Source organism: Pseudorca crassidens, chromosome 9 (assembly GCF_039906515.1).
Source record: "Pseudorca crassidens isolate mPseCra1 chromosome 9, mPseCra1.hap1, whole genome shotgun sequence".
NCBI classification, from domain to species: Eukaryota; Metazoa; Chordata; class Mammalia; order Artiodactyla; family Delphinidae; genus Pseudorca; species Pseudorca crassidens.
Genome location: NC_090304.1, coordinates 38358382 through 38380948, shown reverse-complemented (window position 1 = coordinate 38380948; position 22567 = coordinate 38358382). Strand labels below are relative to the sequence as shown.

The following is a 22567-nucleotide window of genomic DNA, read 5'->3' as shown; positions in this document are numbered from 1 at the left end:
TAGAGGGTACCCACTGACATTTGCTCACTCTGAGCTGCCTTCATTGATCCTGATGGCATCCTGTTTGCTGCAGGAGTGAACTGTGGGCAGGTGTAGGGCTGGGTCCTCCTGGGCTGTTAGAAGGCTATTAATTTCACTTCCTCTGAGCTCTTAAGATACCCAGAGCTCTCTTAGCACACACACCACACTCCTCCTGGATCTCGAGGTGTTTCTATTTGTAACTGTGAGCTGGGGATGGGAGCCAGGTGCTGTGAGCAGGATACGCTCACCAATCAGCCCTCAGGCACATGGTACAGGCACTCAGGATAGAGCTACTGAGTGGAAGTGAATACCTCTGGGCTGTTCCCCTGCCCACAGTCTTTCTGAGCCCGCTGCTCTGTCTGGAGAGCAGCAGGGGAGGAGTATACACACACATAATGCTGAGATCAACTCCAGTCCTGTGCCTGGCTGCTTGTCTTTATTCCCTGATCTGTGACCAGAGCTGCCTCCTGGCCACCGGCCTCAAGAACAGAGAGCTGTGAGTCTCTGTCCCTGGTTACACTGCCCAGAGAGGGGCAGCTCCTACAACAGAACGGCCTAGAGAATGGCTGTGAGGACAACGGTCCCAATGGGCCAGTCTGAGGGAAGAGGCACTGTCAGTGCAGGACCCTTTCAATTAGTAGACCATCCATCACTCTCCAGGGCCAAAGATGCCCTCGAGGCAGGATCTGAAGCAGCAGAAAGAAGCCATTCCAGAATCAGGAAGTGGGGCTGTTAGCCCCCAGTGTTACTCTGGAGATATTTTGGTATTGTAGCCAAAGTTGCCTCAGGGAAGGCTAAGTAGAAGATGGCTGGCCTGGGGTCCTTTCCAGACAAGGATCCACGACAGCACTGAGAATGGGGTGAGAGGAAGAGATGGGGGATGAGGGCTAAAGGCAAGGAGGCCAGAGAGGACGCTGTGGCCATCCACCGAGTAAGAAAAGATGAGGGGTTTAGGAAGGTAATGTTTTAAACATAGCTGGAGTCTGGCCACTTCTCACCAGCCCATCACCTCACACTGGCACTCCTGCAAGGGCTTTCTACCTGCCCTCTCTGCTGCTTCTGTTGTATTCTCTACACAAAACCTGAGGGATCCTGTTAAAACCTGGCACTAAGTCGACATGGCACTGCTCTGCTCAGAATCCTCCAATGGCTTCTCCTCTGACTCAGATAAACAACAGCTGGCTTCCTCCTGGACCTCATGTCCTGTCAAGTTCCACCTTGCTGACGTCACCATAGCTACACTGACTTCCTTCCTGTTCTTCAAACAGTACTGGCCTCAGGGCCTTTGCGTTTGCCGTTCCTGCAGTCGGAATGCTCTTGTCCTGATGTCCACAGGTTCACTCCCTCATGTTGTCACGTATTTGTTCAAATGTCACCTTATCTGAGAGGTCTTCCCTGACAACTCCATATGAAGTAGCAATCTACGTCCCACCCCATCTCTGTCTCCTCACTTGCTTTATTTTTCTTTATATTTTTGAGTGGTTATTTATTATCTCTCTCCTGACCAGAACACAAGCTCTTTGAGAGCAGGACTCTTTGTTTGCTACTATTTCTCAGCACCTGAAACTGTACTAACAGTTCATTAGTACTAATACCTGTTGTTTGAATGAATGAACACACAAATGAATGAATGGCTACCAAGAGCACGGAGCTGTCTTCTCTCCCAGAGGCTAAAAGAGAGTCCACAGATGTGGGGAGGAGAAGCCACGGGCAGGCTGATTTCTGCTCACCATCAGGAAGAACGCCGTAAGGACTGGAAGTCCACCCTGGAGAGTGGCAGGTGGCCTGCGCCAGAGGTCCTGAGCCCCCAGCTGGCGAGGGCATTCCTAACAGTGGGCAGATTCTGGGATGAGACAGAGCAAATGCCCTTCTGAGCCCGGCGAATTTGTGCGGCGGTGTGGTGGGTACGGATGCGTATGAGGGAGAGAGAGAGAAGGAAGGTGTAGGCAGAAGAGCAGAAGAGGGGGCCACACACCCAGGTCCTCAGGCTGGCTCCCTCAGACCTGACAGAGGAGCGGCCCCGGCTCAGAGGATAAATAAAAACGGGTTGAATTGATGGGTTTGCCCTCAGAGGTCTCGTTCTGAGGCTGCAAGGCTGGGACTGCTCTAGAACTTCTTGTAGCTTAAAACGTTGTTCAGTTCTCTCAGTAGTTCTCTATCCCTTTACATAAGAGGAAACTGAGGCCCAGAAGTGGGGCAGCATCTCACCAAAGGTCCCCCCCTACACACCTTCCCACTGCTATCTCCCCCTTTGTATCACTGAGGTTTGATGGTTAAAACAGCCCAGTGAGGAAGGATCTGGAAGGGAAAGAAAGCTGAATCTGAGACAGGTTCAGAAACAGCCAAGCTGGGAGGGGCGGAGGCCAGCCCTCCCCACTCCCACCGCAGGAGGAGGCGCTGAGGCTGCTGTGGCTGCGCGGCCGCGGTCACCTGCGGAGAGAGCGTGCTGCGGCACGTTGGCTCCACTGGGTGACTATTCTTAGATTTAGGGAGCTAGGGATGATGGATTTAGAACTTACGAGGTGGAAACGTGTTGGCCTGTTTTATAAACAACTGAACTCCTCCCCACAGACTGTCTTTCTGAATTCTGTGTTCTCTGTCAGAACTGCTAGCTTTCTGGGCTTCTTGGCTGCGCTGGGAGAAGGAACAGAAAAGGCAACTCAGGCTCTCGAGGGCCTACTATGACCATGTACTGTGCTAAGGGCTCTGCGTGACACATCTCATTTAACAGAGCAGCCCTGGGAAGGAGGTATTTTGATCACACTCTATTCATGAAAAAACAGACTCTGGGAGAGGTCCCAGAGGAGGCGCATGCCCTGGGATGTGGCTCCAGGGCGAGGCTGTGAACAAGCAGGCCTGAGGTGGAGTCTGGTGCTGCCAGCAGGGGTCTGGCTCTGGCGATGGAGCAGTAAGGGCACAGCATGGCACCTGTGGAGTTTAACCCCTTTAAGTGTTTTGCACATGGCTCTCCTATCCTCTTAGACTTCTTAACTCGGGTGATATATCATCCCTCTGTATAACCTGGTGGCCCGCCTCCATGGCCAGTCAGGGTCCCCTCCTCTTGGTAGGTTCCAAGTTGTCATCATCCCTCTAGAAGTACGTTCCCCAAACTGGCCAAGGGCTCTATCTAGATGCACACCTGGTCCCAGAGGCTGCCTGTATCAGTTTAGCCTGAAGCCACATTAGCCGTGTTGGAGTCCAAGTCCGTTGACTCTCCCCATAGCCCATGTCCAGCACTAAACTGTTTCTGCAGGAGCTGCTGTACTATGTTTCCTTGCAGCCTGGCCTGGGTGCTGGTGTTTGGACCTGACCGGAAATTTCAAGATGTCTGCAACAAATATCTCTGAGGGGCACCAGCAGAGGGGCAGGGGCACAATGCAGCTCTGGGGCCCGGAGAAGCCGGCCTGCTGCTGTTCCTGGAGCCTGGTCACAGCAGACCCTCTCGACACTGTTCTCCCCACACCTGTTTGGGAACAACCCGTGTGCAGGAGAGGAGGCTGGGAGCTAAAGCAGTAATGGGGGTGGGTGTAAGAAGGTCTGTTCTGGAACCCAGCAGCAGGTCCAGAAGAAACCACACGCAGATTAGGAGGTTAGAGCACTAGAGTCCAGAGAAGCCACTGGATGACACAAACCTGAGAAGGAATTCTTCCTATGCTTTCCAATCACTTCATAAATGCCTTCTGAGTGTCTGCTCTGGGTTGGGTGCTGTGCCCAATTTAGCCCAATCCACTTGCTACACAGCTCCTACACAGTACAAATGCTAGGTTAGGAGGTGGCCACCCATCCCACTGTGATAGCGCAGGGAGACGGGTGCCCTGGAAAATGTACGCCCAGAAAGGCAGCAGCTGATTCTTCAAAAGGACCAAACCCCCTTGGGGATACAGTCTGTCTCTTATTTATCTTTTTTTTTTCCAGACAGTCAACTTTTATTGAACTTCATGACATTAAAAAAATTATAGTACAAAATAGGAAACAACTAAGGGATTAATACTTACAATTTATATTAATGCATTGTTTTCTTTTAAAAAATGTTACTTTTTAGAGCAGTTTTAGGCTCACAGAAAAATTAGGCAGAAAGTACAGAAAGGTCCCTGCCCCCACTCATCCACAGCCTCCCCGCCATCCACAGCCCCTACTTGAGCAGTACATTTGTTACAGTCAGTGAACCTACAGTGACACATCGTTATGACCCAAAGCCCGTGGTGTACATCAGGGGTCACCCTTGGTGTAGTACATTCTATGGGTTTGAACAAATGTATAAGGACATGTTATCCATCATTATAGTTTAATGGCCCTAAAATTCTTCTGTGCTCCACCTATCTATCTCTGGTTTTATGTACCAGAGGTGAATGAATAAGTGAGTGGATGAACAGTTACAGAGTGCCCGTAAGGTTCAAGCACGGCTCTAGTGGGAGGGGTAGAGCAGAGACCAAGGCCCAAGGCTCCTGTCCTCAAGGGGCTTACGTTCTAACGAGGGACCAACGAGCAAGCAGACATACAAATCATCAGCGTGTGGCTAGCGATAAGAGTTAGGAAGAAACCAAAACAGAGTGATATGATTAGAAGGACAGGTCGTAGGAAGTTCTCTCCGGTAAGGTGGCCTCTGAACTGTGACCTGAAAGTTGAGGAAGAGCCAGCCGTACAATCACCTGGAGGGCGGGCTTTCCAGGCAGAGGAAACGACAAACAGAAAGGCCTGAAGTGGGAAGTTTTGCCGGTTCCAGGAACAGGCAGGAGGCCAGTAGGGTCTGGGGCCAAGAGCCAGGGGAGAGGCAGGCCTCCGCGTGAAGGGAAGGCAGGGCCTCGGGAAGGCTGGGGGGAGGCCAGGAGTGTTTTGTGGGGAGGCTGAGGAGCCACTGGAGGGTTTTAAGCAGTGGGTGATCAGGTCTGACTTACATTTGAAAAGGCCACTTGGTGAAGGACAAAATAGAGGGAGATGGTTCAGGAGGCCCTGCACTGCAGAGGACCAGGCCAGGCAGGACTGGGTGGTGCTTGGAGTGGGCTGGTGGCAGTGGGGACAGAGAAACAACTGGATTTACAATCTGTATTGGAAGTAGCGCGTGTAGGACCTGCCGATGGAATTTCACAGGGAGTAAGTGAAAGAAGGGTTCAAGATGGATTCCCTGAGCGATGGGTGGAGAGTCGGGCTGTTTATCAAGGTGAGGAAGCCTGTGGGGAGGGGTCGGCTTGGGGAGAAAATCAAGAGTTCTGTGTTGGACATTTTAAGATGGAAGTACTCATTAGAGATGAATGAATGACCTGAGTGAGAAGCGGGAAACCATGGAAATAACAAATGGCAGGAGCTACCAGGTAAGCAGTGGGCAGCTCGGTGCGCTTATGATTCGATGGGGTCAATATATGGTGCCTTTATCACTCTGAATTCCAGTTTCTTGAATGAAGTGCACGACTGGGACAAATGCATACTACATGGGCTAATATATAAATTTCTTTCGTGAATGTCCCTACTTCATAAAAAACACATAACATTTGAAACAAAATTAGCACTTTGGATAATTATAACCCACTAGCCCGAGTTCTCCCACTGGTCCTGTGGGAAGCAGCATTCTTCTCTCAGGCTGGAGAGCGGCCAGGCTGCTGGGCTGGGATACACAGGCGCAGGGCTCCTCCCCTGGGCCGGGGCGTCAGTGGGAGAAGCGGCACTCGCAGAGGATGGAGTGCAGGCACCGGGAATGCTGCAGCCCTGCCACCAGACTCTCTTTGGGATGCCTTCTAACTCCGAGGAGTGTAAGGCCACCCAGACATGGGGGCCTGGAGGTAGCCAGCTCCGAGAGACCCTTTAGCCCTGGCCTGGAAGAAACAACTGCAGCTGGGGAGGCCTGGCAAGTGTCGCTGGGCTCCCTGCCTGTGTGACTGTTCACGTCCCCAGCAGGGGCTACTCAGCCTCCTGTGGGCTCGGTCCCAGGTGACAGATTCCCTTCCCAGACAAGGGGGCTGGAGGCTCTAAGGCTGAAGCCAGGCATGTGTCCCCAGGGTGCAAATCCTCCAGTGGCACCCCAGCTCAGAAGGAAATCCAAAGCTTGGCTCTTGGTCTCTAAGGTTCCACACCATCTGGTCCCCAGCTCCCTTCCCTCCACTGCTGCCACTCTCATCCTCACTCACTCCTCTCCAGCCACACCGGCCTCCTTGCTGTTCCTCCAACTGGCCAGGCACGCTTCCAGAGTTAGCTTTCACACTGGCCATTCACTGTGCCTGGAATGCTCCTCCCTAGATATCCACACGGTTCTTCCTCTCCCTCCTTTCATTTGGGTCTTAGTTCAAATGTCACCTTCTCAGAGGACCTTCCCTGACCACTCAACCCCATCCTTCTACCCCTCACACTGTTTTATTTTCTTTCCTAGCATGTCACACCCCATCATATACCTATTTGTCTGTCTCCCCACTAGAACGGGCAACTCCAAGAGAGCAAAAATTTCATTTTGTTCAACTGCCGCATCCCCAGCACTTAGAACAGTTAGAGGAACGTAAAAGGTGCTCAATGAACATCTGTTCTAAAAATGAATGGATGTCACTTGCCCCGGGAGAAGCTCATTTCCTTGAGGCGAAGCCAAGTCAGAGAGCTGGGCAGCCCGTCCACAGGGGCCACCAATCCAAAGGACCTGCAGTGGGTGAGTTTGGAGGGGGCAGTCGGGACAGCCCATGTCGAAGGCACCTGCGGTTTGAAGGGCACCGGAACCCTAATTGTGGGGGAAGGGAGACATTACAGCTAAAGACTGGACAGACTCCACCTCCAGCTCTAGGACCAACCATGTCCTCACACAGTCCATTTCAGCTCTTTGCATGAGCACCAGCACCTACCTAGCTGCCTGTAGGCTGACCCTCCCCTTCCTGAGACAAGGAGGAGCCAGCTGGGCAGTATATATCCCAAGTCCTCACTCACTAGCCAGAGAATTTGAAAGCAACTGTTGCTCAGTTGCTATGGAGCCTGACAGACTTGGACTTGATCTTGCCTCTGTCACGAGAGGTGTGTGTCTGACCTTTGATTTCTTCATCTGTAAATAAGGACGATCATATGTCCTTTACTTTTTCTTTTTTTGAATGAATAGGTAATGATACATGCCCATCACATGATACATGCCCAGATGGCCCTTGCTCCCATCCACATCTCCCCATCCGCTGCTGCGACGGCCCCATGCCTCTTGCCCAGAATCCATTCCTAGCCCTCCTTGGTCTGCTCTATCTTGCTGCCAGCTGTTGGTAAATTGGGGAGAATCCCCAGTACAGGGGCACATGACAAAAGCATGCCATCCATCCCTCTTCTTTCCTCCCATCCCCCAGACCACTTGCGTGGAACAAGTAGATAAGATTCACACAAGTTCTGGCTGAGGGTTCAGACGAGTGTTTGTCTGAGGTGTCCTGACAGGCACAGACCATGAAGCATTGCTATGGAAACTGTTCTGTTGTTCTCTGCTACGTGATTTGCTTTCTGGCTCAGCTGCAGTTGTGGTACAGGGGGAAGGGCAGCAGATGAGGTACTGAGGATTACTCTCTGCTTCTCTGTGGGTCTTACCTTCCTCAACTCCAAGAAGTAGGCCAGTGTTTCTCAACCATGGCCTGATGACCATCTGTACTTGTTAACAATCAGAGTCCCAGCACCCACCTCAGGCCAACCGTCAGCATCTCCCGGGGAGACTGTAATACACACCAGCGTTTGAGAACCACTGGTGTAGGAGTTCGTTAGCTAAATTGTTTTCAATTTACCCAGTAGGTAAAATGGATAACACCGGTTGGAGCAGGGGTGAGGGGCTCAGAGCCCCATCAGCTCCACCTCCCACTACCCCCAACTGGCTCCATGGAATTCTAGGGCTTCCCCGAGCACAGTTTGAAAACCACCAGACCAGATGATTTCTAGTGCCTTCCCCTATATTCATTCATTCATTCACTCACCAATATTTATTAGGTGCCTTCTGCTGTCTTTATGCCAAGTAGTAGTTTGAAGTATATAGGTCTTCTACTTACTAGCTGTGTAATCTTGAGCAAATTACTTAATCTCCCTGGGGCTCAAATTGTTCATTTGCATTGGGAAAATAATACTTGTTTTCCCTACCTCACAGGATTCTTATAATGATCCAATAATCAAATGAGAACACCTATGGAGAAGTGGTTTGTTACCTGGAAGAGACTCTGCAGATGGCAACAACTAGCATTAGCATGTACATCTACCTGTCTGAAGTCTGCAGAACTAAATGAAGTCCCTAGAGGTCTCTATGGACGGTTACTCTCCTACTCTCTGTAGCTAAACTTCCACAAAGGTTACAGGGTGTAGGGGACCACTGGTCTAAAAGCCTCCATTGAAGAAACAGCAACCTGCCTACAGGGTGATTCTGACATGTACTAATATCACTCAGTTTGTTATCTTCTAAATAGAACCTTTCTGTATTACCCACATTTTCTTCAATGAAATTACTTTTATAATAAACAATTTAAAAAACTGACACTACAGAAAATATTGTCTGATATACACAGTTCTTTCAAAAAAACTCTTTTTAAACAATCTGATGCTTTAAAATGAATTCAAATGAGGCACTCAGAGCAAGGGCAAATACCCGCCGGGCAGGCTGCGGCGTGGCCCTTTCAGAGGAGCATGGGGCGGCTCTGCCAACAGCTTAGCACAGGGTCTTGGGTGACTCACCACCTCTCGCAGGGCCTCCGTTTCCACACCTATGAACCGAAGGCAGCAGCTTTACTGATCTCCAAGGACCCTTCCAGCTCTGATGCTTAGTGTTCTAGGACAATGGCATGTACTTTCTGATATACCCAGGCTATCATTCACAGCACATCTGGACCTGCTGGGGCTGCAGCCTTGCTGAGTTCGAGGTGGCTCAGGGATACCTCACTGGCTAAAAACAACGTCTCTCTCCCCAGTCACTAAATTGGAATCTCAGATTTTCCAAAGCACTCTCAGCCCCACTACAAACACAAAGGAGGAAGATCAGGGAGTGAGAACGGTGAGGAGAGAGGTGGCTCACATAAGAGCTGCACCCCTTAAGGTGATGGGGCCGTGACCAAAATCAAGGCATTTGAGCCAAGCCCAGTACGCCTCACCTTACTGGGATCATCTCCCAGGAAGAACTACAGACCCAGCAAGACTTCATCCAGTGGGAAGACCACCAGAGTTGGGGTCAGAAGATGGGACCATGCCCCTCCTCCAGCCCCTCCTGCAGCGTGCTTTTGGACCAGCCACTCCCTGCTACCGATCCTCGGGGTCTCCATCCACAACCTGGGATATTATACCGGACAAACCCAGTGCTACGGTGAGACTCGTGTGAGTGTGAATGGAAACATATGTTATAAAGCTATACATCATTTACCAGTAGTACCATATATTGTGCCCAAAGATCAAGAGGAAACGACCCCACCTGTCCTTTAAGAAATCCACAGGGCTTCCCTGGTGGCGCCGTGGTTGAGAGTCCACCTGCCGATGCAGGGGACACGGGTTCGTGCCCCGGTCCGGGAAGATCCCACATGCTGCGGAGCCGCTGGGCCTGTGAGCCATGGACGCTGAGCCTGCGCGTCCGGAGCCTGTGCTCCACAACAGGAGAGGCCACAACAGTGAGAGGCCCGCATACACAAAAAAAAAAAAAAAGAAAGAAAAGAAACCCACAGCTCTGGAGAGTATAAGCCCTGGGTCACAGGGCTGGTGGGTATGGGACCTGAACAGCAAGTCACTTTACTGTGCAGCTGAGCTACACAGGACAGACTCTCGGCTTGGCCTGGTTCCAGTCCGATGGAGACCAAACATCACCGAAGCTGAAAACATTCAACAGGAGCATACAGCCCATCAAAGTGAACAGTTCTTTATTTCGAGCATTCATGCATTCATCCAGTTAACAAACATCCTTCTAGTATCAATTCCAGAGAGAGTAGTATTTGGGTGCCTCAGCTGTGCAAGGAAGTAAGAGGAGGAATGAGCAAGGATGAATAAGATAGTCCCCATTGTTAAGGAATTCCCAGTCTCTTAATTACCAACATTTCCTGAGTTCTTACTATATACCAAGAACTTTGCTGTACTACTTCCATGGTCTCATTTTACACTCCTAATACCCCAACAGGGTAGGAATGTTCAAGATTCCTATTTCACCCCTAAAGAAGCTGAGGCTCAGGCTCACTGGAAAACTAAGTGATGCAGCCAGGACTCGAACCCAGGTCAGTCTGTCTCAGATCCTAAGCTCTAACCCCTGTCTTCCATGGCCTCCGTATTGCTGGGGACCTTAGGCAGACACCTTCCTCTCTGGGTTTCAGCTCTCTCTGTGGAATGTAGAGGGTCAATGATTCTAGTGGGCGTACTGCAAACAACTACGAACCAAGACAGAAAGCAAGAAATGTCCACCTGACGTGAAGTGTGAGGTGTGGAGATCAGTTCCCATACCTCAGGAGAGGAAGCCATAGGACATAATCTGGGTAGAATGAGGCCAAAGGTAGGACTTTTGCCACATAGGGTTCAAACCAGCAGGTTTCAGAAAGGCATAGCTGACACTTGCCCACCTCCACCAACGTCCATTCTCCCACCAAACTGAACTGCCCATGCCATCTCCACACTCCAGCTACCTCCCCAGTAAGGCCTTTGTCACACTGTCCCCTTACGTTCCCCCATCTCCCCTTATTTTTCTCCTCTAGGGGTCCTCTTCTGATCCTGCAGCTCTCCCCAAGAGACTATAACAGACATTCAAATTCTATTTCATCAAGAAGCCCTCACATCAATGGAACAGCATTTTCCTGGTCCTTGGTACATGGCTCCCTGTCTTCCCAATTTGCTCCGTCTCTAATGCAGAAAGAGCAGTGGCCCTTCTCCATCTGAATCTTTCACAGCAGCAGATGCCAGTAAGGTTGCCTGGAGAGTCTGGAAATGCCATGTTGCCATGGTAACAGCAGACCAAGGTTTGGGATGCTTTATCCCCAGTGAGCTGCCCTGGCAGTGCCATGCCAGGTTGCTGGTGGAATCTTCCTTGGGGAACAACAATGACAACAAGACCCCATTAATGGACCGAAAACTGCTCCGCTGGTGCTGAGGTTCAGCTCCTGCAAACACACTTGTGGGCCTCTCCCCCAGCCCCTTGGCTGAGAAGGGGGCCAGGCTCTGGCTCTCTGCACTGTCTCGCTCAAGGGGTAATACGGTTTTAACTGGCTCAGCCAACAAAGCAGGCCCTCCCCCACTCCAGCCCCCAAATTACCACTTCTCTTGTTTGATGCCACCAACCAGGGATCTGCTGGCATGGACCCTGGCAATTAGCACAGCATCTACATTTGTTGGAGAATTAAGAGCCACTGATTAGCCTAATTCCACACCATTTACAGGCAGCAAGTGTCAGCCTGAGATTGGCTTTTCCAAATGGTGGCCCAGAGGGAGGCATGATCATGGCTTGAGTTTGAAATGGAGGCAAAGGCCTGGTGGGCCAGACTGTGACCCAGGAGGGGAGGCAGGACTCACTTCTGGGCCTGAGGACATGTCAGCCACTGCTTCCCCTAGACCTGCTCGCCTAAGGGACCTGAAGCCCAGCAGAAGCTGTTTCCAAATTGAGGTCATGTCTATTTCCAAGTCAATCCTGACCGGAAAGGGAGCTCATTTCCCTTTAATAGCATCCCTGCTGACTCCCACTGGGAATGCCTAGCCATAGGACTAGTGAGCCCTAAACTAGGGGCTTCTGGGGATAGAGGCCTGAGTCAAACTCTAGCTGGCTGGGCAGAACCCTGACATCCTGCCTAGACTCTCCTGCCATCCCACCACCTGAACCTTTATCTGACCCTTTCATCTGTCCCCCAAGTTGCTCTCTGGCTGGACACTTGGAATTTGAATGCCTGATAATTACCTTATGATTCCTCTGTCAGAGCCCTGGCCCGCCTGCTGGAGGACCCCAAATGGGCTCTCCAGGATACTGACATTCCCAGGATCATACAGGCCCCTACACCTCGGATGGCTGATCTCCATCCCCACCTAGCAGGAGCTAACTCCACAGCTGATATGGTTCCCCTGGGTTTGTACCTTCTCCTGCCAGTTTGCTTGTACACAGAATAAAGGGATCATGAGCACATGGAACTAGCTAACTGAATGTGTGCCCACAGACCCCATGGAACTTCCAGAACCTCTAAGGAAATATACAGGCATAGAGGCCTGGCTGGACAGGCCTTGGCGACCGAGCTTGCCTCATGCAAACTCTATCCTGCTTGAAAACAGGGGCTGAACCAGGTCTTCCCAGCCATTCATAAAACATTTCTTGAGTTTTATTTGGTAGATGCCATCAGGGGTATAGGATGAACTGTTCGTGGCATCTGCCATCGAGTCTAGGGGATCAGCAGACTTCCTAGCAGAAAAAGAAAGTTAGGGGAGACAGGAAGAAGGGCATTCCAAGTAGGGAGCACAGTGGGAACAAAGGCCTAGCAGAGGAGGTAGGTGGAGCTTATAGAGCTAATGATGCTAGTTCAGTTTGGAAGAAACGTAAAAAGTGGTAGAAGAAATAAATTTGGAGTGACAGGTAGGGTGTGCATCATTGCCAATGGCTCAGGAAATATCCTCAAAAGGCCTGACTGAAGACTTGGACTTTACTCAGGAGCCACACAGAAGCCACTAAAGCTTTCGGGCGAGAAAGCAGCAGAATCAGAGCTGTGCTTCAGAAGCAAAATCTGGATAATAATGATCATCACTGTCATTGTCGTCCTGATAGATAACATTTATGGAGCCCTTACGCTGTGCCAGGCACTTTTCTGAACGCTTTAGACTGACGGTGGAGGAGGGACTAGGGAGACCTGTTTGGAGACAGGAGGATGCAGAAGAGGGATGGCTGGAGAGAAACAAGGAGGCAGGATCTGTGAAGCTGTGGTTAGGGGCGGGTGCTGAGAGGATCAGACAGCCTCAGCCAGAAGACTGGGAGGATGGAGGTCACCTCTAGGTCTAGGGTGTGTGATTCCTTGAGTCATGCGTCCTGGTAGATTGAGTCTAGAATCTAACCCAAAGACAAGTTGAAATATTCCTCTTGTCACCTTGAGTTCAGAAAAACGTTTGGAGAGGAACAGACCACGAACAAAGGGCAGCTTTCCCAGGAAGACTTACCCTTTCACACTCTGCCCTGGTCCTTCTGACTGAGACCTGCTGATAGGAGTGAGAAGGAAAAGACCTGGAGAGGGGTGGCCTCTCCTGGCTTTGACCCCGTGTCTTCCTGGTGGAGGTCCTTCTGCCACGATATACATCAGACTGGGGCGTCCAGGTAGGGAGGGAGCCCTGGTTTCCGCCTGCCTCGTTTGCTTCTCTGTCCTGCAGGTACCACCAGTGCCCCAAGCTCCTGGGGACGAGGGTCCTCAGGTGGAAGGCAAGAGCCGCCTGCTCAGAGATTGCTCTAGTGAGCAGGGCCTCCCTGCCTTGCCAGTCTCTGCCTGTGTTCATACACCACCCTCCCTTATCTCTCCTGGGCCAGGCCAAATCTTAGCCTAGCCTTCAAGGCTCAGCTTAAGTCCTCCTTCCTCTAGAAAGTCTACAACAATCACTCCTTCACTGAGCACTTAGAATGGAAGTTTCAGAGCTGGAAGGGAACGTAGCGATCATTGGCGCAATCCTCCCAACTGTGCAGAAGAGGAAGCTTGGGTCTGTAGAGGGAAGAACTTGCCCAAGAGAAGAGCTACGACTAGATTCCCTGGACAGCCTCCTGCGACCTTCAAGCTCTGGTTTGTTTCGCCCGTCTACGTCACAGATTGTGAGACTGTGGGGACAATGACTTCTATATCTCTGCATCCTTCTCAGTGCTTAGCACAGAGCCCTGGATCGCAGGGAGCTTGGGAAATAGAATCCTCAGTAGCCAAAGGCTCCTGAAGGCATCAGGTCCGAAGGAAAAGCAAGACACAGGTGAAGAAGGGAAAAAACCCTCCTTCCAGCAATTCTCCACTGCTCTGGGATGCAAGCCAAGCCCAGCCACTGGACTGGGGGTGGGAATAGAGATGATGCATTCAAAGGGACTTTTACATCCGAAAGAGATTTTTGCATCCAGTGCCAGGGTTCTAGTCCAGAGCTTCCTGGGAAAGCAGCTTCCAGAGGCTGGCAGAAGGGTTCATGCTGAGGTCAGCCTCTAGCCTGGGGCATTGGTGATGGTGGTAGCAGCAGCTGAGGGAAGATTTTTCTTTTAAAGCCGAGTCTTCAGACTTTTAGAGCAAAAAGAACCCTTCAAGATCACCCAATCCAATACCTGAATTTTTCGAATAGGGAAACTGAGGTCTTGGTAAGGAAAGGGATTTGATCAGGTCATACAATTCATTAGGGTCACAGCCAGGGCATAGTCCAGGTCTCTTGATCCCAACCCAGGACTCTCTGCAGGGCACCTTTTCTCAGCTGGGTCCTATACAGGTATAGAAGGAGAGCACCTGATGGAGTTAATGGCCACCAGTAAGTTATATGTTGTTTTTTAAAATGTCAAAATTACTGAATTACTGACAGACTGGTGATGTGGAGTTAAAGAAATGTATTGGGTTTGATTAAGCCTCCAGGTGAAAAAGCCACTTGCTTGAGATTACAGAGCTAGGAAAAAGTGGAACCAAAACTCAAGCACAGATGTGTCTGGTCCCAAAGTCCTTCCTTTATCCACTGGCTGACGCTGCCACACACGCTGTCTCTGTGCTCAGAACTGAGGAGTAAAGACAGGACAGACGGACAGGTCTGAGGAAGGATTCCATTAGACGGACACTTCCTGGGTGAGCCCCTCTTTGCCCCAGGCCCTGTGCTGGGCACTGGGGACACAGAGAAGAAACGAGATCTAGGAGTGCAGAGACTAGGAGGTGACTTCCAGGGAGATTCTAAACGAGCAGCGACCAAGACTGAAAGAGAAACGAACCCGGTCCTTTAAATTCTGAAGTAAGAATGAGGCTGATGAACAGGACCATGTGACAGCATGCCGGCGGGTCCTGCCTGAAGATGCATGTGTCCCCAGCCACAGTCATCGTTGTCCTTGCAGCACCCAGCACGGTGCCTGGCACATGAAGGCACTCAAGGCAGAGTTGCTGAGTCGATGTGTGGATAAAGGAGGCTCCTCCCTGACAGGGAGTCACGACGCAGCTCCAGGCCTTGCAGAGGGAGGGTCTGTGCTCCCCCCATTTGTAGAAGGGGCAGGAGGCAGCTGGCAGGTCCAGAAATGCTGACACAGAGAGGGACAGAGCTTTCAGCCGCAACCGATTTCTCCATGGCAACAAGCTGACAGAAAACTGCACAGGAGACTGAGAAACCAGTTTTAAAATAAAGACACGAAACACCCTCAGTCTAACATCACACATGCAAAGCAATAGCTCCTGCCTCTCAGCCCCTTAGGAGGGGCAGGCATAATCACTAGAAAAGGTAGCTCCTTCCAACCTGCCATCCCCTGCCAAGGGCCCCATGTGTCTCCCCTCCTACTGTAAACCTTCCCAGAGCTGCCAGGAAGAATCTCTCTCACTTTGCAGTACATGTTTCAGGGCATTGCACCAAATCTGACAAGCAAGGGAGGAGGCTCCGCCAGGGTCACAGCTGGCCAGGTCCTGCAGCAAACGGGCCATGGCAGTCGGCGTCCTGTCACACCAGAGCAGTGGTGGCTGAAGCCTGGGCGGGGCGTAGGGTGTAGGAGGAAGAGCAGGGCAGAGACCCCTTTCCTCCTCCGTCTCCTGATGGTCAAATCCTGCTTCATCCTTCAGGGCTCAGCTGTATTTGCCTTCTTCTCCCAGGATGACTTAATCACACACACCTTCCACTGTAAATCCAAAGCCCTCTGTTTACATTTCAAATATAACACTTTTCATTATACTCCTGCTTACAGAAGCAGACAGACAATCTGCTCTGCATTACACTTCTAGTTACGTATTCTGCCCCCCAGTAGAGAACCTGGTCCATGAGAAAGCCTCAATAAATGCTTTCCAAATTGAATTAACAGCATGAGAAAACATTTTAATTTGAGTAGCTAGAGATCGGCCCTCCTTCAGTTTCTGGGAGTCTGCTCAGACTACCATTTCCTCCAAAGCCTTGGTGCTTTGAGGGCACAAAGGCAGTGTCACCCCCTCTCCTGTGCTGCTGTCCTTCCTGCTGGGCGCCCCCACTAGCTTTCTGCCAACTCCACTGTGTTCCTTCCCTTACAGTTTCATAGACATTACCATATTCAAAAGGGGACCCCAGAACAAGCTGGACTAAGGATCCTGGGTTCATTGCTAGCTTTATGACCTCCTGTCTGTGTGAACTTAGGCAAGTCATTTAACCTCTTTGAACCTTGTCTGCAAAATGGGAAGAATCCATTTCCATACCTATGCCCTGCCTGCCTCATGAGGCTGGTGTGAGGAACAGAGATTATGAATCGTGAAGATGCTCTGAAAGCCGTAAAGTGGTCTCTGTGCAAAGGTAAGGTGAAATGTTGCTTCCAGCATCTTATGAAAGAGGTAGCTGAGGCCTACACTCAGGAAGTGACTTCCCCACGATCGCACAGAGAGACTGTGGAGGAGCAGAGTCCAGGTCTTCTAATTCTTGGTCCAGAGCTCTTTCCCAACCTTATGCTGCCTTAAAGATCACACCCAGGCATTCTTCAACTTTGGCAAAACCAATTCCACATTCCATTAAAATGAGAAGCATTCTGGATTACCTGCGGAGGATAAATCTCTGAACTGGAACAGAGTCCAGCTCTCTACTTCCAGTCAGAATGCCACCTGAAACATTCTAGGCTGGGAATTAACTCTTAATCCCCCATCAAGCCTTTCCTTCCAGTTTCTCAGTCACTGCTAACTAACCCATGCCAATAAAGGTCATCATGGCAGCTAACACAGTCTTGCTGTGGCAGATCCCAGGTCTTCTGATGTAACCTCAGAAACTGCAACACTGCACAGACCAGAGAAGCAGATCGGGAACAATTTGGACTGGATACAGAGGAAAACTGGTATGGCTTGGAGTACAGACTTTAGTGGAAAAGCACTAAGGCTACAGTAGGGCTTGACTTGGGATGTAGGGACACGGATTCCCTGGAGTGTGAAGTCAGCAGAAGCAGATCTGAGAGAGACAGGAGGGACACACAGGTCCCGCTGCTCAGAGTCTAACAGCTTCCAGGCCCACACACCAGAGATGTCACTGAGTGAAGCCTCTTCAGACCTCAGCAATGACTTTGAAAAGGAGGAAGGGTGGGAGAGAAGGAAGGAAATGTCTTTGTCTAGAACCCTAACCCTTTCATGGTGTGATGGTTAATTTTGTGTCACCTTGGCTAGCCCATGGTGACAAGTTGTTTTGTTAAACACTAGTCTAGACGTTGCTGTAAAGGTATTTTTAAGATGTAATTAACCTTTACGATCAGTTGTGGTGGGCCTTGTCCAATCAGTTGAAGGCCTTAAAAGCAAAGACTGAAATGTCCTGAAGAAGAAAGAATTCTGCCTCAAGGCTGCAACACAGAAACTCTGCCTGTGTTTCCAGCCTTTGGACTCAAGACTGAAGCATCAACTCTTACCTGCATCTCCAGCCTGCTGGCTTGCCCTGAGGATTTCAGATTTGCCAGCCCCCACAATAGAGTGAGACAATTCTTTAAAATATTGCTAACCTTAGACAGACAGGCAGATAGACAGGAAGGTAGACAGATGATATAGTATATCCTATTGGCTCTGTTTCTTTTGAGAACCCTAATACAGGTGGGGTTGGGTATTTTCATCTAATTTACCTTATTTAATCCTCCAAGTGACCCTGAGAGGTAGGTTTTGCTATTCTGAGGTTTGTTCACAGATGAGGAAACCAAGGCTTAGAAAGTCAAGTCACTTGGTAAGGAAGACTCCAAAGCCCATGCTTCATCAGTTTTACCATAGGGCCATGAAGAAGTAGAATTTCTCTAAAGAACGCTGCGACAAGAATTCCTCACCAAACAGTGTTGCTGATTTCCTCTCAGTTCTCCTTTTTCTGGGGGGAGGCAGTTAACGACAACAGAAACCAGGGGTATGAACAGGTTTGCTAATCAAGCAGGAAGACTTGCTTTTGCAAAACACTGTCTTAAGGATTTCCATTCTTCCTGGGGTCTGTATCTGGACCCAGGACTTGGGTCTGCATGGACATTTTGGGGTCTCATCACTTTTAAACCTGAGCCCTGAGTGTGAGTGGTCTTTGCAAGAGATTGCTTCATTTGCCTCCTGCAGGGAAGCGGGAAGCCTGCTCTCCACTCAAGTGATGAGCTCTAATGGGGCTGCTTTCTCTAACAGAGCATGCAGCCTTCCTCTGCCTCTCAAGCTGCCCTTCCTCCCACCCCCAAAAGGTTTCTCACCACCACTGTGTCCCCAGGGAAGGGGGAGCATTCTTCCCCTGAACAACTTTAGCCTGAGGATGGACGAGCCCTCTTTCCTCCATTCCCCTTAATGCAGCTGAGACACGGTGGGATTTGCAGGAGGAAGTTGACTAAATGCTAGGGGCCCCTGAAAAGGAAATCATCACAGCAATCCAAACACTTCTACAGGCAGGCAGGGCTGCCAAGATGAGCCTTCTGACTCTTTAATAACTCTCCCCTCTCTCCAAAGGGCTGGGACATACAACTCCAGAAGCCTCTGCTCAGCTTGCAGTCAACTGAACGTGCAGCGGTTTCCACGTGGTCACTATCTGGCTTATTGCCTCAAAGGTATGGCCTCGCAGAGCAGTACCTCCCAGCATGTTAAAGCCCACATCAAAAATGATACTGTTTGACACACTGGATAAATGTAGACGTGGATGTGCAGTCCGAGGACTGCCTCCTGCTAGCCCAGGCCACCACCCTTAAGTGCTGAGGGCTTTGCTGTCCTGACACCCTGGTTGGGAAATCTGTCCTACAGAGTCTTGTCCCACTCGTGGCCTAAGTCAAGAGATCCAGATTCAACTCCACCTCCTGCCTGGGCCAAGCCCTTCATTCCTGGGTCTGGTCTGAGGGTCATGCTTCCTGTTCAGGTAATGGGCTGGAACGTGGTGACAGGCAAATTATATCACCTTTCAGATGAAATCTCACCCCCCTCAACAGGGAAGTAGCTTTGCACATTATAGACCAAAGAGTCCTTCAAGGACCAGGAAAAGTGCTACTTCCCCCAGGAAGCCTGCCTGGCAGGCACACTGTCTCCTGTGTCTACTGAGAGAACAGGGATCCCTCCTCTCCTCTGCTGCTGGAGTTACTGCATCAAAAAAAAAAAAAAAAGAGAGTTGCCTGCATGTCTACACAGCTGCTAGAGCTTGGGATCACCAACAGCCAGCACTCCAGGGAGACGCAAAAGCTGGTGATGACAGTAATGATAATAACTAACATTTACTGAGACTATACAAGGTACTAGGCACTGCTCTTAGCACTTTACATGTATTTACTCATTCACCATAGCTCTTAGAGTTAGGTCTTATCATTTCACTCAGTTATAGACAAGAAAACCAAGGCACAGAGAGATTAAATTATTTGCCCCATATTACACAGCCAGTAAGTGGCAGAGCTAGGATTCAAACCCAGGCAGTCTGGCTCCATATCATTTAATTCAAACAATAACTCTGTCATGTTAGTTTTATTAAACCTGCTTTAAAGGTTGAGGAAACCGAGGCTTGAGCACTGTGAGCTAAGACCACATAGCTAAAAAGAGGCAAATCAAATATTCAACCCAAAGGTTGCAACCTTTCTCAAGCCCTTCATGGTAGGAATTGTGTTACAACCACTCCAGGCTGAATTCAGGGAGGCCAGCTGACCTCATTTGTCCTCTGGGATGAGAACCAGCAATGGACGTCCACTGCCATCAGAAAGGCTCTGCCAGCAGGTCATTTTGAATGGGTGCAGTTTCCGAAGTACTTTTTATATATGATTATGTACATAACCCATATCCCATTAGAGAGACAGAAGGCCGAGGAGAGCCAGCCTCCTGGGACCATGGGCACACTTTTCTGTTACAGTGCATGGACACTGTGTGGTTGCAGCTTTCTGGGTGTCCACTCAGCCCAGGTGCTGTTCTAGAAATGGTCTCATACGTGAACCCTCTTGTACCCAGGATCGAGTGAGACACAGGAAGCAGTGTCTCCCAGCAGAAGGGCAAAGGCTTAGAGGGTCTCAGAGCTACCATCCCTTTCCTGTGGGGGTTTAGGCAAGTTTCTTAATCTCTACGAGTTCCAATTTCCTTATCTGAAACAAAAAAGGAAACGAGAAAATTCTTCCTTTCAGGGTGGTTACAAGAAAAAAAATGAAGTATGAAATTTTATAGCAGAGAAAGAAAATATGTTTACTAAGCACCTATAATGTGCTAGGCTCTATATGTATGTATCTCATTTATATTTCATATAAATCCCATGAGAGAGGTATCTCCACTTTACAGACAAGGCAACCGGAACTCAGGGAGGTTAATGCTTGTTCAGAGCCACATTGCTAGTAAGTGGCACAGAGGAGCTGTGAACCCAGACTCCCTGGCGTGAGCTTGGAGACTTTATCACTTCACCAAACTCCTCTCCAAAAAGGCACAACAGGCTCCCCAATTCCACCAGGTGAATTGAGCCTTTCCCTGCCAGCTTGGCCCTCTCCTGTAGAGCCAAGGCTGCACAAACCTCCCCAGACTTTGTTTCTGTGAGGTTTCCATAAAGTGTATGAACGGAAATTCCATGCTTGGACTTGAGTGATCAAAGAGAAGGCAAAGGGCCCTCATCTCTTCTCTCAGGTTTCTGGTGGTATTCCTCTCTAGCTCTCGGATCTCATGGGAAGGAGGCAAGGCCACTGTGGTAAGGCTCCTGTGGATTGATTCTGGGGAGATGGAGGCTGTTGCTTTGCAGACCCTTAAGTCACCTGTGTCTGGGATGCAGCAGCTGCTGTCATCTGGGAGATGGGTACAGAGATGGGCCCTTGGCACCAGTGGGTGACTCAGCACCATCTGGCCCTGGCCCTCTGCCCCTGCAGGACATACTTCAGAAATTCATGGGTCTGAGAAGTCACAGCTTGGTCCTCGGAGTGACTCTGATGGAGGTGTTTGACCTGGGACTGGCTCTGTGGAGTCCCAGTAAAACCGTTGTGGTTCTGCCTTGTGCCCTTAGCGCTCTGTCACCCAGCCCTATGGGCTCTGCCTAAAAAGATCCAGATGATGTTTCCTCTTCTCCACCATCATTTTTCCTGTCCTCGGTTAGGCCTGCATCCTCACTTACCTGGCATGATAATATTAACTAACAATAATCACTAAGTGCTTCCTATGTGCAAACACCAAACTATGCAGCACTTGAAATACATTTTTTAATTTTTATTCTTTTTAAAAAATTGTGGTAAAATATGCATGACACAAAGTTTACCATTTTAACCATTTTAAAGTGCACAGTTTAGGGACTTCCCTGGTGGCGCAATGGTTAAGAACCCGCCTGCCAATGCAGGGGACATGGGTTTGATCCCGGGTCCAGGAAGATTCCACGTGCCACGGAGCAACTAAGCCTGTGCACCACAACTACTGAACCTGCGCTCTAGAGCCCGCGAGCCACAACTACTGAGCCTGCGTGTTGCAGCTACTGAAGCCTGCGTGCCTACAGCCCGTGCTCCGCAACAAGAGAAGCCACCGCAATGAGAACCCGCACACCATAACAAAGAGTAGCCCCCCTCACACAACTAGAGAAAGCCCACGCACAGCAACGAAGACCCAACGCAGCCAAAATAAATAAATAAATTTAAAAATAAAGTGCACAGTTCAGCGATATTAAGTACATTCACACTGTTGTGTAACCATCACTGCCATCCATCTTCAGAATGCTTCTTATCTTTTCATAATGAAACTCTGTACCCATTAAACAATAATTTCCCATTCTTCTTCCTCCTCAGCCCCTGCCAACCACTATTCTACTTTCTGTCTCTATGAGTTTGATTATTCTCAGTACCTCATAAGGATGGAATCATACAGCATTTGTCCTTTTATGTCTGGCTTCTTTCACTTAGCATAATGTCTTCAAGGTTCACCCATGTTGTAATATGTGTCAGAATTTCCTTCCTTTTTTAAGGCTGAATAACATTCCATGAAATACATTTTCTTATTTAATCCTCCTAATAGTTTCTATGAGGCAGATACATGTTTATGTTCATTTTACAGAAAGGAAATTGAGGAACAGAGAGACTAATTAAACGGATCATTCATCTGGTAGCTAGCAGAGCTGGGATTTAGACCCAGGCTGTGTTGCTCCTGAAACCTGTGCTTTCCCACTCTGCTGTGAGCCCCACGCCTTCTCCCCAACAGCCCTCTTACTTACAGGCCTCCCAAGCTCTATCCTCCATCAAGGTAGTGATCTTTCTAAAAGGCCGATTTAATATTATTATTCTTTACTTCAAACCCTTCCCTCGTTACCCCTACTTACGGTCATCTTAAACTCTTCGGCATAGCATTCAGGTCTGTCCCTGACCCAGATCCTTTTCTGCTTTTCTGGCCTTTCCCCTCCCCTAACCCCCACCAAAACCAAAGTCCTCACCACCTGGACTCTGTGCCTTTTAACCTGCTGTTCTCTATAACTGTAATGTCTGCTTGTCAAATGAGGCAAACTCCTATTCATCTTTGAAGGCCTAGCCTAAATGTCACCTCCTCCTTCCAAGATTTCTCCAGGCAGTTTGTAGAGCTTTTCTCTCTGCTTCTGT

At 49.7% G+C, this 22567-nt stretch overlaps 1 protein-coding gene across 9 annotated transcripts in view; it reads right to left on the bottom strand.

Annotated features, from left to right (window-relative positions):
• SERGEF (secretion regulating guanine nucleotide exchange factor) overlaps positions 1–22567 on the bottom strand; it is a 237165-nt gene that overhangs the window by 27375 nt on the left and 187223 nt on the right. Inside the window, exon 11 of one of the 9 annotated variants that reach the window (XR_010946121.1) lies at positions 8671–15733. The exons of the other annotated variants lie outside the window; for them this stretch is intronic. The gene's annotated coding sequence lies outside the window, so the exon portion shown is untranslated. The remainder of the gene's footprint in view (positions 1–8670; positions 15734–22567) is intronic. 9 annotated transcript variants of the gene reach the window in all.